Source organism: Choloepus didactylus, chromosome 9, assembly GCF_015220235.1.
Source record: "Choloepus didactylus isolate mChoDid1 chromosome 9, mChoDid1.pri, whole genome shotgun sequence".
NCBI lineage: Eukaryota > Metazoa > Chordata > Mammalia > Pilosa > Megalonychidae > Choloepus > Choloepus didactylus.
Window position 1 is genome coordinate 26465609 of NC_051315.1, and position 12385 is coordinate 26477993.

General features: G+C 36.9%; 1 long non-coding RNA gene and 1 pseudogene across 3 annotated transcripts in view; one reads left to right on the top strand and one right to left on the bottom strand.

Moving 5' to 3' along the window:
* The window catches only part of LOC119543888, a 498690-nt gene that overhangs the window by 335745 nt on the left and 150560 nt on the right, over positions 1 to 12385 (bottom strand). The window lies entirely within an intron of this gene.
* LOC119543886 lies at positions 11467 to 12234 on the top strand (annotated as a pseudogene).

Sequence of the window (12385 nt, forward strand, 5' to 3'; positions counted from 1 at the left end):
AAATCATCCTTACTCACTCCCAACCCTGGAATTCAAAATCACCCTTACTCACTCCCAACCCTGGCAGTGAGACCTCAGGGGTAGGTCAGTGACATTTTTTTTTTTAATGTTTTAAACTTTTACTTTCCTTCTAGTGACATACATGACTCTGAACTTCCCCTTTCAACCACATTCACAGAAATTCAGCACTGTTAATTATACTCACAATAATGTCCTACCATCACCTCTATCCATTTCCAAACATTTAAATTCAACCTAGTTAGAAATTCTGCACATATTAAACAACTGCTCCCCAATATCTTATAGGCCCAAATATTTTATGGGCTGCACTTCCTTCCTAGAAGTTACTCTGCCAATAGAATAAATGAAATAAATCAAGATTCAGTCTTTCTTACTTAACAGCAATTGTGCCCTGCCCTGGATGAGAAGAAAAGCATTTACTTCCAATACTTAATCACTAAGTCCAATTAAAAATTTTAAAAAACACCTCACCTTCTTTTGATCTTCAGGAATTAAAGCTTTCTGGAGCTCATGTGCTATACATAGTTTGTTCATTCTCAAACTTTACACTTTTCTCCCTCTCCCAAAAAGTATCGGCCTACCCTCATTAGTTCGCCCTTCCTCTCACACACTCTTCCTTCACATATTCACATGTGTCATTTCTTCCTCCACATTTCGGAAACTCTCAACTAAGATGCTTGTCAACTGCTTAGCTACCTTGACTGCTGCCACCTCCTTCTCTGCCAACTTCCCCTTTGCCACCTACCCAATCTATTTAAAACCCTCTGCCAAGATATTCTATTCAGATAGCTAAGACCAGCATGGCTACTTCTTCCCATCCATCTCCAATTTCCCTTTCCTTCTTGACTTCTAACTTCTGGCTACTTTCAATCAATCAATCAATAAAAATCTATTAACTTGCTGGCAGGCTTCTACAAATTGTGCCAATAACTCTATGGAAGAGAAAAAAAGGATAAAACATGTTTTCTATCACAAGAATATTGCAATATATTGAGGATGATAATGTAAGTAAATAATGAAACTAAAAGTACTGTAATATATGTTTAGTCACCACTGTGTGGTGATGGTCAAGGTCGTCAGGGGAGTTCAGTGGAGGGGGACATACTTCTGGACTTGAGTAGTTATGAAGCATCTGTGGAAGACTGAATAATGTCCCCCCACAAAGATATATTCAAGTCCTAAGCCTGGTCCTGTGGGTGTGAGTTCATTTGTAAATAGGATCTTTGAAGATCTTGTTAAGATGAGGCCAAACTGAAGCAAGGTGGACCTTAATCCAATATGACCAGAGTCCTTATCAGGAAAAGAAATTTGTACATAGCAGCAGAAAGAACAGGAGGACATAGAAGGCAACAGATCAACATGTGCCTGAGGCAAAGACTGAGTTATGGATTGCTAGCAAGCCACCACCAGAATGCTACAGACTTCAGAAGGACCATGGCCTTCCAAAACCTTGATTTTGGGCTTCTAGCTTCCAAAACTGTGAGACAATAAATTCTTGTTACTTCAGCCAGCCAGTTCTCTGGTATTTTTCTATAGCAGCTCTGGCAAACTAGGACAGCATCTAATCCAGTTCCAAACCTGACTGATCATCAGAATCATTTAAGAAGATTAAATAGAAATACCTCAGATTACTGAATAGCATCTCCAGGAATAGGGCACTGGGATCCATAATAAAATTTACAAGAAAAATTTAAAACCTCCCCGAGTGATTTTCATGATTACTCATGTTTGTGAATACAAGTTTATTCCATTCATAAATTTTTAACCAAAGCCTAAAATGAATTACAGACAGATTTAAGTGCCTTAGCCAAAACACACAAGTGACTAGCAAAACTCAGAGCTAAAGTCAGAACTCTTAACTCACGCTCCCCACTGTTCCCATGCTAATTTGGAACTTCAGCTGAAGCTTGCATTAATATAGGTTTCATATACATAGAGAAAGTGTAGGCTATTTGGAGGGAAGTTTTCCCCACCTCTTCTCCTATCCAACTAGTTTAAAATCAAAGCAAATTTTTGGGAGGACTAATATATCCAAGACACTGATCTGGACACAATGAGAGATAAAAGGGTGGGCAAACTACTGTCCCTTTGGAGGGGCTTACCTTTGAAAGGATGTTGTCTTTCAAAGTCCCTTTTAACACAGGGACCTCCTGGGGTACTTCAACATGCAAGTTCCTATTGCCTAAACTATTAAATCACATTCTCCAGAGGTGGGACACATAAATATGTATTATTAACAAGTTTCTCAGTTGATTCTTATGCACAGTGATATCTGAGAAACATGGTAGTAGTGGGTAAAGAAAAGGAAATGACAGAAATGATGATTAAAATCAAGGTAATGGATTTTCAGCTCAGAAATGTAGAGCCAGAGTATTGCCCCTCCCTTATAAGAAGGAAAAAGCTGTCTGAACTGCAAAGTAACGACTTTTCTTGAACCCACTTTTTGGGGATTGAATCATGTCCCCCACAAAAAGCATGTTCAGGTTCCAACCATGGTCCCGTGGGTGTAAACCCATTTGTAAATAGGATCTTTGAAGATGTTATTAAGGTTAGTTAAGGTGTTCCCAAACTTAATGAAGGTGGGCTTTAATCCAATATGGCTAAAGTCCTGGAACGGAAATTAGAAATGGAAAGAGAAGTCATGGGGAGCAACCAGAAGCTGGAAGTCAACAGAACCCAGACAGTAAGGAGAAGATGCCACCATGTGCATTGCCATGTGATGGAAAAGCCAAGGAATTCCAAAGATTGCCAGCCAGCCAGAAGATACTCCAAAAGGAAGCAAGCTTTCTACCTTTTGAAACCATGACCCAATAAATTCCTGTTGTTAAGCCAAACCCTTGTACAGTATTTCTTTCAGCATCTGGGAAACCAAAACACCACTGAAGATCTGAAGTCACAGGGCCACCAAGTAATGTGAAATCTGGAGAGACACAGAAGTCTTCAGGGAGAAATAGGGCCCAAGTATTTGTTTATTTGGGGTGACAATACCAGGCACCATATTAGTAAGATGGTGCAGCTAAAAATTTTTAATGAACTACCAGATGTCCACTGTGGTCTAGCATGAGAGTGTGAAGCCCCTAAGGATCTCAGTTATGGGGGCCTTTGCCATGTCTTCAGGCTTTGCCTCCATCAATTCCACCAGGCACTCACGGGGAAGATCAAGGAGAAGCCTGAGGAAGCTTTTCTTGGGAGGAAACAGTAGCAAGTGCCAGAACTCTTGCTTGACTTATCTCCCACAAAACAAAAGCCTTAATCTAAAGAAGGAAGAGCAATGAAAACTGTCACCTTAAGGCACTGGTAGAAACCCACTGCAGCTGGAGGACAGAACAGGGAAAAAAAAAAAACAAAAAATAGCAAGCACTATCTTTGGGGAAGGGGCAGGAGAATTTGAGAAGACCATACTTCAGAGATCCAGGGACATTAAGCCTGAAACTTAATCACAATATCAGAGAATTCCCCCTCTCCTACCACCAGGCCACAAGTAAAACTAACAGTGGAATACATCTGGACAAGCATAAAGAAGCAGATTATTGGTTGGGCACAGTGCAAAGGGAAGATACAAAACCAAGGAGGGAGTAGACATTGAGAAAATAACCTTTAGCACACCAGCCCACACCCTACACACAAGGATCACTAGAGGGATTCAAATCCTAGGGGCACTGAGGGAAGCTGTAGAAACAACAAACTTCAAATGCAGCGCAACTCCTAACTAGATTAGCACAAATCCTGTACTAAGATCTAGTAGAAGGAAAGGTATACTCATCTCCAAGGATAAAAAAATTATTTACCTCAGTATCTAATATCCTATGCAAGAGGTCCAGCTTTCAAAAAATATTAGGGAATTTAAAAAGATAAGAAAAAACACATTCTGAAGAGACAGAGCAAATATCAGGACCAGACTCAGATATGACATAGATGTTGGAACTATCAGACAAGAAATAAAAATAATTTAAAATGGCTCAAATGGAGAAGTACAGAACATGCAAGTTCAAATTGATAATTTCAGCAGAGATACAAACTCTAAGAAAGAATCAGATGGTAGTGCCAGAAATAAAAAACAGGAATGAAGAATGCCTTCAATGGGCTAATCAGTAGACTCAACACATCTGAGGAAAGTATCAGTGAACTTGAATGTAGACTAAGAGAAACTGAAAAAGAGTAAGATAGAGTTAAAAATACAGCACCCAAAAGTTGTGAGATAATATCAAGCAGTCTAACATATGCCTAATTGGAATTAGGCAGAAAGAGAAGAGAATGGTACAGAAGAAATACATGAAGATATAATGGCCAAAATTATATCTGTTCCATGAAGCTCAGAAAATTCCAGGCAGAATATATACCAACAAACAAACAAAAAGCAAAAACCAATACTCACCAGGCTTATCAATCCAAAACTGCCAAAAACCAAATACAGAGAAAATTTTGAAGGGAGCCAGAGAAAAAAAAGACATGTTAGTAAGAAGAAACTTTAAGGAGAAATAGGTTATTGGCATATGCATTAAGAATCTCCTTCAAAATGTTTATTAATTCCTGGGGTGGTTTTAACATGTATCCATAAATTCTTTAATACTCTTCTGACCAGAAGCTTAATTCTTCTCCTCTTGAATGAACTGAATGACTCCTTATTAACTCACTTTTAATGAATAGACTATAGAAAGTGAAAAATAGTAACTTCACTGTAGAGAAACCTGGAAGTCGCCACCTCAACCAAGTGATCAAGGTTAATGTCACCAGTAATTAGACATATTGATAACATGTACCCATTGATATGGTGCAATGGGAAGGGAATATCACTTTTGTGATATTTTTCCAAAAAATCTATAATTTCAGAAGAAGCAAATGTCCTAAATTGAGGGGCATTCTATAAATATGATTGGTACTCTTCAAAAATATCAAGGTCACGAAGGACAAGAAAATATGGAGTAAATATCACAGATTATAAAAGCCATGACAACAAAATACAATGTGGCATCCTAGAATGGATCCTAGAACAGAAAAAATGACAGTGGAAAAACTGGGGTAATCTGAACTAAGAATTAGTTCAGTTAATAGTATTGTACCATGTTAAATTCTTAGTTTTTCTCACTGTACCATGTTTATGTGGCATGTAAACTTAAGAGGAAACTGGGTGAGGGAATATAGTAACTCTCTACTATATTCACAACTCTTTGTAAATCTAAAATTATATCAAGATTAAAAGTTTTATAAAAACAAGTTAGGGTAAACTAAATGTCATAAGAAAACCACAGGTGCCCTGACAGAGGACTTACATGGGAGACTTCCTGAAAATGGCAACATTTGAGAGTATCAAGGTTCTAGAGATGAAATTGCAGGCAGAACCTTTCTTCATAATGCCCTTTCTACTGACAAGGACATCTCCCTTCTCTCCCATCTGTCCCATTCCCCTGCTTTATTTCTTTAGACTCCTTCCCAATTATGTACCAGATAAGAGGATTCTATCCCACTTGTAACTTAACATATGACTCTAGATCAACATGTCACAAAGTATTTTTGGGGAGAGGTACACCTCAAAAGAATGTGCCTCAATTTCTGGTTGCCTAAGATGGCAAATTAAGGTGCTACAGGGTGCCATTCCACAATAGAATTCTTTGAACAACTAACAAAAACTGACAGGTGCCATCTTCCTCAAAAGTTAAAGGGCTACAGTAACTGGGCAAGTGCCAAATGAAGAAAATGCACCTTTAAAAATGGTAGAGGAAACTCATGATGCCCTTGCTGACCCCTCCCCTTATCCCTGCCCAGCATGGTGTGGAGCCAGCCTCCTCTCCCATTGTGGGTCACTGGCCCTGTTCCAAAATGAGCAGAGTAACCTATGTGCAAACTAGAGTAGATGTATGTTGGTGACAATCCATGGGATGGCAGCCTGAAAGATGAACCAGGAAATTCATCTCTGACTCACCATCCCAGAACTTACCCTGCTGCAGACAGCTGAAACAGTGTAAAAAAAAACTCAAAGAGGATGAGAGAAAGGATTATCTCCTTTAAGACATAGGCAACATAGCACCTGGAAGGGGGGCAAGTCTATTATATAAGAAGAAGAGGGGGCATTCAAATTCCTGTTAACAGGGGAATTCTTAAGGTCATGATCCCAAAAACAAAAACACGGATACAGTCTCACAGAAGACAGAAAGGAGACAGCAGTTCATTTTCACCTCAAACTGAACTTCTTGACAGAAGGGCAAAACTCTGAAGGAAAGCATCAGCCAATGCAGAGCCAATATGCAAAGCCTGTGAAAGGTAGTTTTTGCATTGGCTTGCTTGTTACTTTTAGCTCCTGACACTCAAGGAAATCTGTGTCATATCACTTCCTGAATACAAACTTAAGGAACAGATAGCTCAAGACTAAATCCCAAAGCTAAAACTTTAAAATATTAAAATGTCCATTGTGCAACAAAAGATTGGAAGACAAACAAAGAAACGGAATGTTGGCCCATCCAAAGGAAAATAATAAAAGTCCAGAAAGCATCAATGAAGAACAGACTTTGAATGTACCAAAGACTTTTTAAAAATGATCTTCAATATGCTCAAAGAGAGAAAGAAAAACATAGGGAAATAACTAAAAGATATCAGGAAAACTATGAATAAACAATGTAAGAATTTCAATAAAGAGATAACAAATTTAAAAAGCAACCAGACAGAATACTGGAGTTGAAAACCATTAACTGAAATGAAAAATATCCCTAAAGTGTTTCAATAGCAGATTGAAGTGTGCAGAAGAAAGAATCAGTGAACTCAAAGACAAGACAATTAAAATGATTCAGGCTGAGGAGAAGTAAAAAAAGAAAGAAAAAAGTGAACATGGCCCAGAGACCTGTGGAATACCATCAAGCACACCGATACATACATTATGGGAGTCCCAAAAGGAGACGAAAGAGAGAAAGGCACAGAAGGAATATTCAGGGAAATAATGCCAGAAAACTTCCAAAATTTCACAAAACACTTGAATATATACATTCAAGAATCCCAACCAACCTAAATAGGATAAACTGGAGGGAACAAAACCCAAACACATAATAGCTAATCTGTTTGTTTTAGTTTCCTTGACTGCTCAAGCAAATGCCATGCAATGGTTCAGTTTAAAAAATGGGAACTTATTTGCTTACAGTTTCGAGGCTAAGAGAAAGGCCCAATCAAGGCATCATCAAGGCAATACTTTCTCCCCCAAGACTGTGGCATTGTGGAGCTGGCTGCTGGCAATCCTTGTTCCTTAGCTTGTCACATGGCAAGGCACATGGTGGCATCTCCTAATCTCTCCCTTCTCTTCCAAGTTCCATTGATGCTCAAAGTCTTGTTTCCTGTGGCTTTCTCTCTGTGTGTCTGAATTTTACTCTGCTTATAAAGAACTCCAGTACTAGGATTAAGACCCATCCTGATTGGGCTGGACCACACCTTAACTGAAGTAACCTCATGAAAAGTTCCTACTTACAATGGGTTCACACCCTCAGGAATGGATTACATGTAAGAACATGTTTTTCTGGGAGTATATACAGCTTCAAAGCACCACACTGTTGGTTGACAAAGAGAAGAGAAGAGTTGTGAAAGCTGTAAGGGAAAAGCAACATGTATAAGGAAGTCACAAGATTAAGTGCTGATTTTTCATCATCATGAAGGCAAGAAGGCAACAGGATGAAATATTTAAAGTGCTGAAAGAAAACAACTGCCAACCAAGAATTTTACATCTGGCAAGACTGTCTTTCAAAAATGAGGGAGAGATTAAGACATTCCCAGATAAACAAAAGCTGTTGGAGTTTGTCACCACCAGACCTGACCTACAAGCAATGCTAAAGAGAATTCTTCAGACTGAAAGAAAAGGACACTAGACCATGAGTCGAAGCAGCATAAAGAAACAAAGACCTACAGTAAAGATAATTTCATGGGTAATTATTAATGCCAGTATTATTGTATTGCATTTTTTGGTATGTAACTCCACTTTAATATTCTTACAATTCTAAAAATACAATTGTGTAAAAAGTAATTATAAATATATGGTTTGGACATACAATGTATAAACATATAATTTGTAACAAATGCAACAAAAATGTGATGGACAGAGGGATATAGGAAAAGTGTATACATATGCTATTGAAGTAAAGTTGGTATCAAATCAAACATGATTGTTAAAGATATAAGATGTTAAATTTAAGCCACATGGAAACCACAAAGAAATATATGCATAAAGGAATGACAAAGAAGTCAAATAGTACACTATAAGAAAAATCAAATAAATATGACAAAAGAATTGGGGGAAAGAAAAGATATAAGATTTTCAAAGACCAAACATCAAAATGGCTGAAGAATATCCTGTATTATCAGTAGTTACTTTACATTTAAATGGATTAAATTTTCCAGTCAAAAGGCAAAGATTGGAAGAATGGATAGAAAACCATGACCCAACTGTATGCTGCTTACAAGAGACTCACCTTAAATTCAAATACACAAGTAAGTTGAAAGTGAAAGGATAGAAAAAAATATACCATGCAAATGGTAAACAAAAGAGACTTTGGGTAACTATACTGATATCAAATAAAATGGACTTTAAGTCAAAAACTGTTATAGAGGAGAAAAGAGGTCACTATATACAGACAAAGGTGTCAATTCAACAAGAAGACATAATAATTATATATATGCACTTAATAGCAGAGCCTCAACATATATCAAGCAAATATTGACAGAACTGAAGGGAGAAATAGATGGTGTTATATTAATAGTAGAAGACTTAAAACACCACTTTCACTAATGGATAATGCAATTCAATAACAGAGGGAGAATTGGAAATTTAAAAAAATATGTAGAAATTAAACAACATCCCTTTAAAAACCAATGGATCAAAGAAGAAATCACAAGGGAAATTAGGAAATATCTTGAAACAAATGAAAATGAAAATACAACATATGAAAACTTATGGAATGCAGCAAAGGTAGTGCTGAGAGGGAAAGTAATCACTCTGAATGTTTACATTAAGAAAGAAGAAAGAGCCCACATCAGAACTCTAGGAGGATCTGGAAAAGAAGAGCAAATTAAACCCAAAGTAAGAAGAAGGAAGGAAATAAGAAAGATTAGCACAGAGATATGGCATAGAGTTTAAGAAAACAATAGAGTGAATCAAAAAAACCAAAAGGTGGTTCTTTGAAAAGACCAGTGAAATCAATAACCCTTTACCTAGACTGAAACTGACAAAGATAAAAGAGAGAGGATGCAAAAACTACAATCAGAAATGAAAAGGGAGCATTACTATCAACCTTTAGAAATAAAAAATATTATAAAAGGATATCATGAACAACTGTAGACCAAAAATTAGGTAATCTACATAAAATTAATGAATTCCTAGTAACATACAAACTAGCATCCCTGATTCAAAAAGAAATAGATTATGTAACAGACCAATAACAAGTAAAGAAATTGAAGCAGTCACCAAAAACCTCCCAAAAGAGAAAGCCCAAGACCAGATGGCTTGACTGCTGAAGTTTAATAAATATTCCAAGAATTCATACCAATTTGCTCAAATTCTTCAAAAAAATTGAAGAGGCATAAACTCTTGCTAACTCATTCTATAAGACCAAAATAAATCTAACATCAAAGAAGATAAAGATACCACAGCAAAGAAAATTACAAACCAAAATCCCTTATGACTATGGGATACAATCATTCTCTACAAAATGCTAGCAAATCTAATCCAACAGCATATTGAAAACATTTCACACAATGATTAAGTGGGATTTATTTCAGGTATGCAAGGCAGTTCAAGATAAGAAAATTAATCAATGTAACATACCACATTAATAGAACAAAGATACAACCTCCCGATCATCTCAATGATGCAGTAAAGGCATTTGACAAAATCCAGCAACTGTTCTTGATTAAAAAAAAAAAAAAAATTAGACAACTAGGAATAGAAGGAAACTTCCTCAACATAATAAAGAGCATATATGAAAAAGCCATGGCTCAATGGTGAAAGACTGAAAGCTTTCCTTCTAAGATCAGGAAAAAGACACGGAAGCCCAATGTTATCACTGTTATTCAAGTTCTAGCCAGAGCAATTAGGCAAGAAATAGAAATAAAAGGCATATGAATTTCAAAGGAAGAAGTAAACTTTCCTATTTGAAGATGATATGATCCTATATATAGAAAATTATGAAAATTCCATAACAAAGCTACTAGAGCTAATAAATTAATTCAGTAATGTGGCAGGATCAATATGCAAAAATCAATAATGTTTCTATTCACCAGTAATGCACAATCTTAAGAGGAAGTCAAGAAAAAAAATTCTATTTCTGATAGCAACTAAAAGAATAAAATATCTAGGCATATATTTAACCAAGGATATAAATGACATGTACATGGAAAACCACAAAACATTGCTAAAAGAAATCTTGGAAGACCTAAATAAATGGAAGGACATCCTGTGTTCATGGACTGGAAAACTAAATATCATTAAAAAGTCAATAACCCAATGTGATGTACAGATTCACTGCAATCTCAATCCAGATGCCAAGAGCCTTCTTTGCATAAATGGAAAAGGCAAACACCAAATTTATATGGAAAGGTAAGGGGCCCAAAAGAGCCAAAGCCATTTTGAAAAAGAACAAAGTTGGAGGACTCACATTTTCTCATTGCAAAACTTATTACAAAGCTAGAGAATCAAAACAGCATGGTACTGACACAAAGACATAAACCAATGATATCAAATTGAGAGTTCAGATATAAACTCTCATACCTATGGCCAATTGATTTTTTACAAGGGTGCCAAATCCACTCAATGTGGAAAGAATGGTTTCTTCAAGAAATGGTGCTGGAAAGATTGTAGATCCATATGCAAAAGAATGAAAGTGGATCCCTACCTCACACCATATACAAAACTTAACTCAAAATGGATCAGACATTTAAATATAAGAATCAAAAGTATAAAATTTCTAGAAGATAACATATTGCAACACCTTCACAACCTTGTGGTAGGCAATGTTTCCTTAGACTTTATGCCAAAATTACAAACAACCAAAAAAAAAATCAATAAATGGGACTTCATCAAAATTAAAAAAACTTTTGAGCATCAAAGAACTTCATGAGACTAAAAAGGACAACCAACAGAATTGGAGAAAATATTTGGAAACAACATATTCCATAAGGGTCTAATACCCAGAAAATATATAAAGAAATCCTACAACTTAACAACAAAAAGACAAACAACCCTATTTAAAAATGGGCGAAAGATTTAAATAGACGTTTCTCCAAAGAAGATATATCACTTAGACCACTAGGCACATGAAAAGATGCTCAACATCAATAGCCATTAAGGAAATGCAAATCAAAACCCCAATCAGAGATAAAGCAAAGAACTGTGCCAAGGTTTCTTCTCCCATTCTTCTCACCACGCTATTCAGACCTAAACTTGATGCTCTTGTCCACTTGGCTGGCATCGCTTTCACCATGGCCCTCAGTGATGCTGATGTGCAAAAGCAGATTAAACACATGATGTCTTTCATTGAACAGGAAGCTGATGAGAAAGCAGACAAAATAGATGGGAAGGCAGAAAAGAGTTTAACATTGAGAAAGGTCATCTTGTGCAAACCCAAAGACTGAAGATTATGGAATACTATGAGAAGAAAGAAAAACAGATTGAAAAGCAAAAGAAGATACAGATATCCAATTTGATGAATCAAGCAAGGCTCAAAGTCCTCAGAGCTAGAGATGACCTTATCACAGACCTACTAAATGAAGTAAAGCAGAGACTCAGCAAGGTGGGAAAAAATACAACCAGGAACCAAGTGCTGCCAGATGAACTGGTCCTCCACAGTTTGTACCAGTTGCTGGAGCCCCAAATGATTACTTGTGGCAGGAAACAGGATTTCCCTCTGGTAAAGGCTGTGGTGCAAAAAGTGAGTCCTATGTACAAAATTGCCACCAAAAAACTGAGTTTGCTCTGTCACAGCAAACTCAATTCTTCAAGGTGATGCAATTATTATGTGATAAACTCAAGACTCAAAACCCAGTGTTGCTCTGCACTGAACAAACCATGAACCCTAAGGCTACCTGCCTGGGGATATAGCTGGTGGCATTGAGATCTATAGGGGAGATCGTAAAATAAAGGTTTCTAATACCATGGAAAGCCGGCTGGATCTCATAGCACAGCAGATGATACCAGAAGTATGGGGAGCCTTTTCTGGTGCAAATACCAACAGGAAGTTTTTGGACTAAGCCTTTGGGAGGTGCAATTCATTCCAGTCTTCTGCTGCTATGATATGGAAGTATCTGAAATTTGAAGAACCACGATTATCTATGTAACCTCGTCTTTGCTGTCTAATATTTTTCTGTACTTATCAGTGGAATACCCCTCAGTAGCTAATGC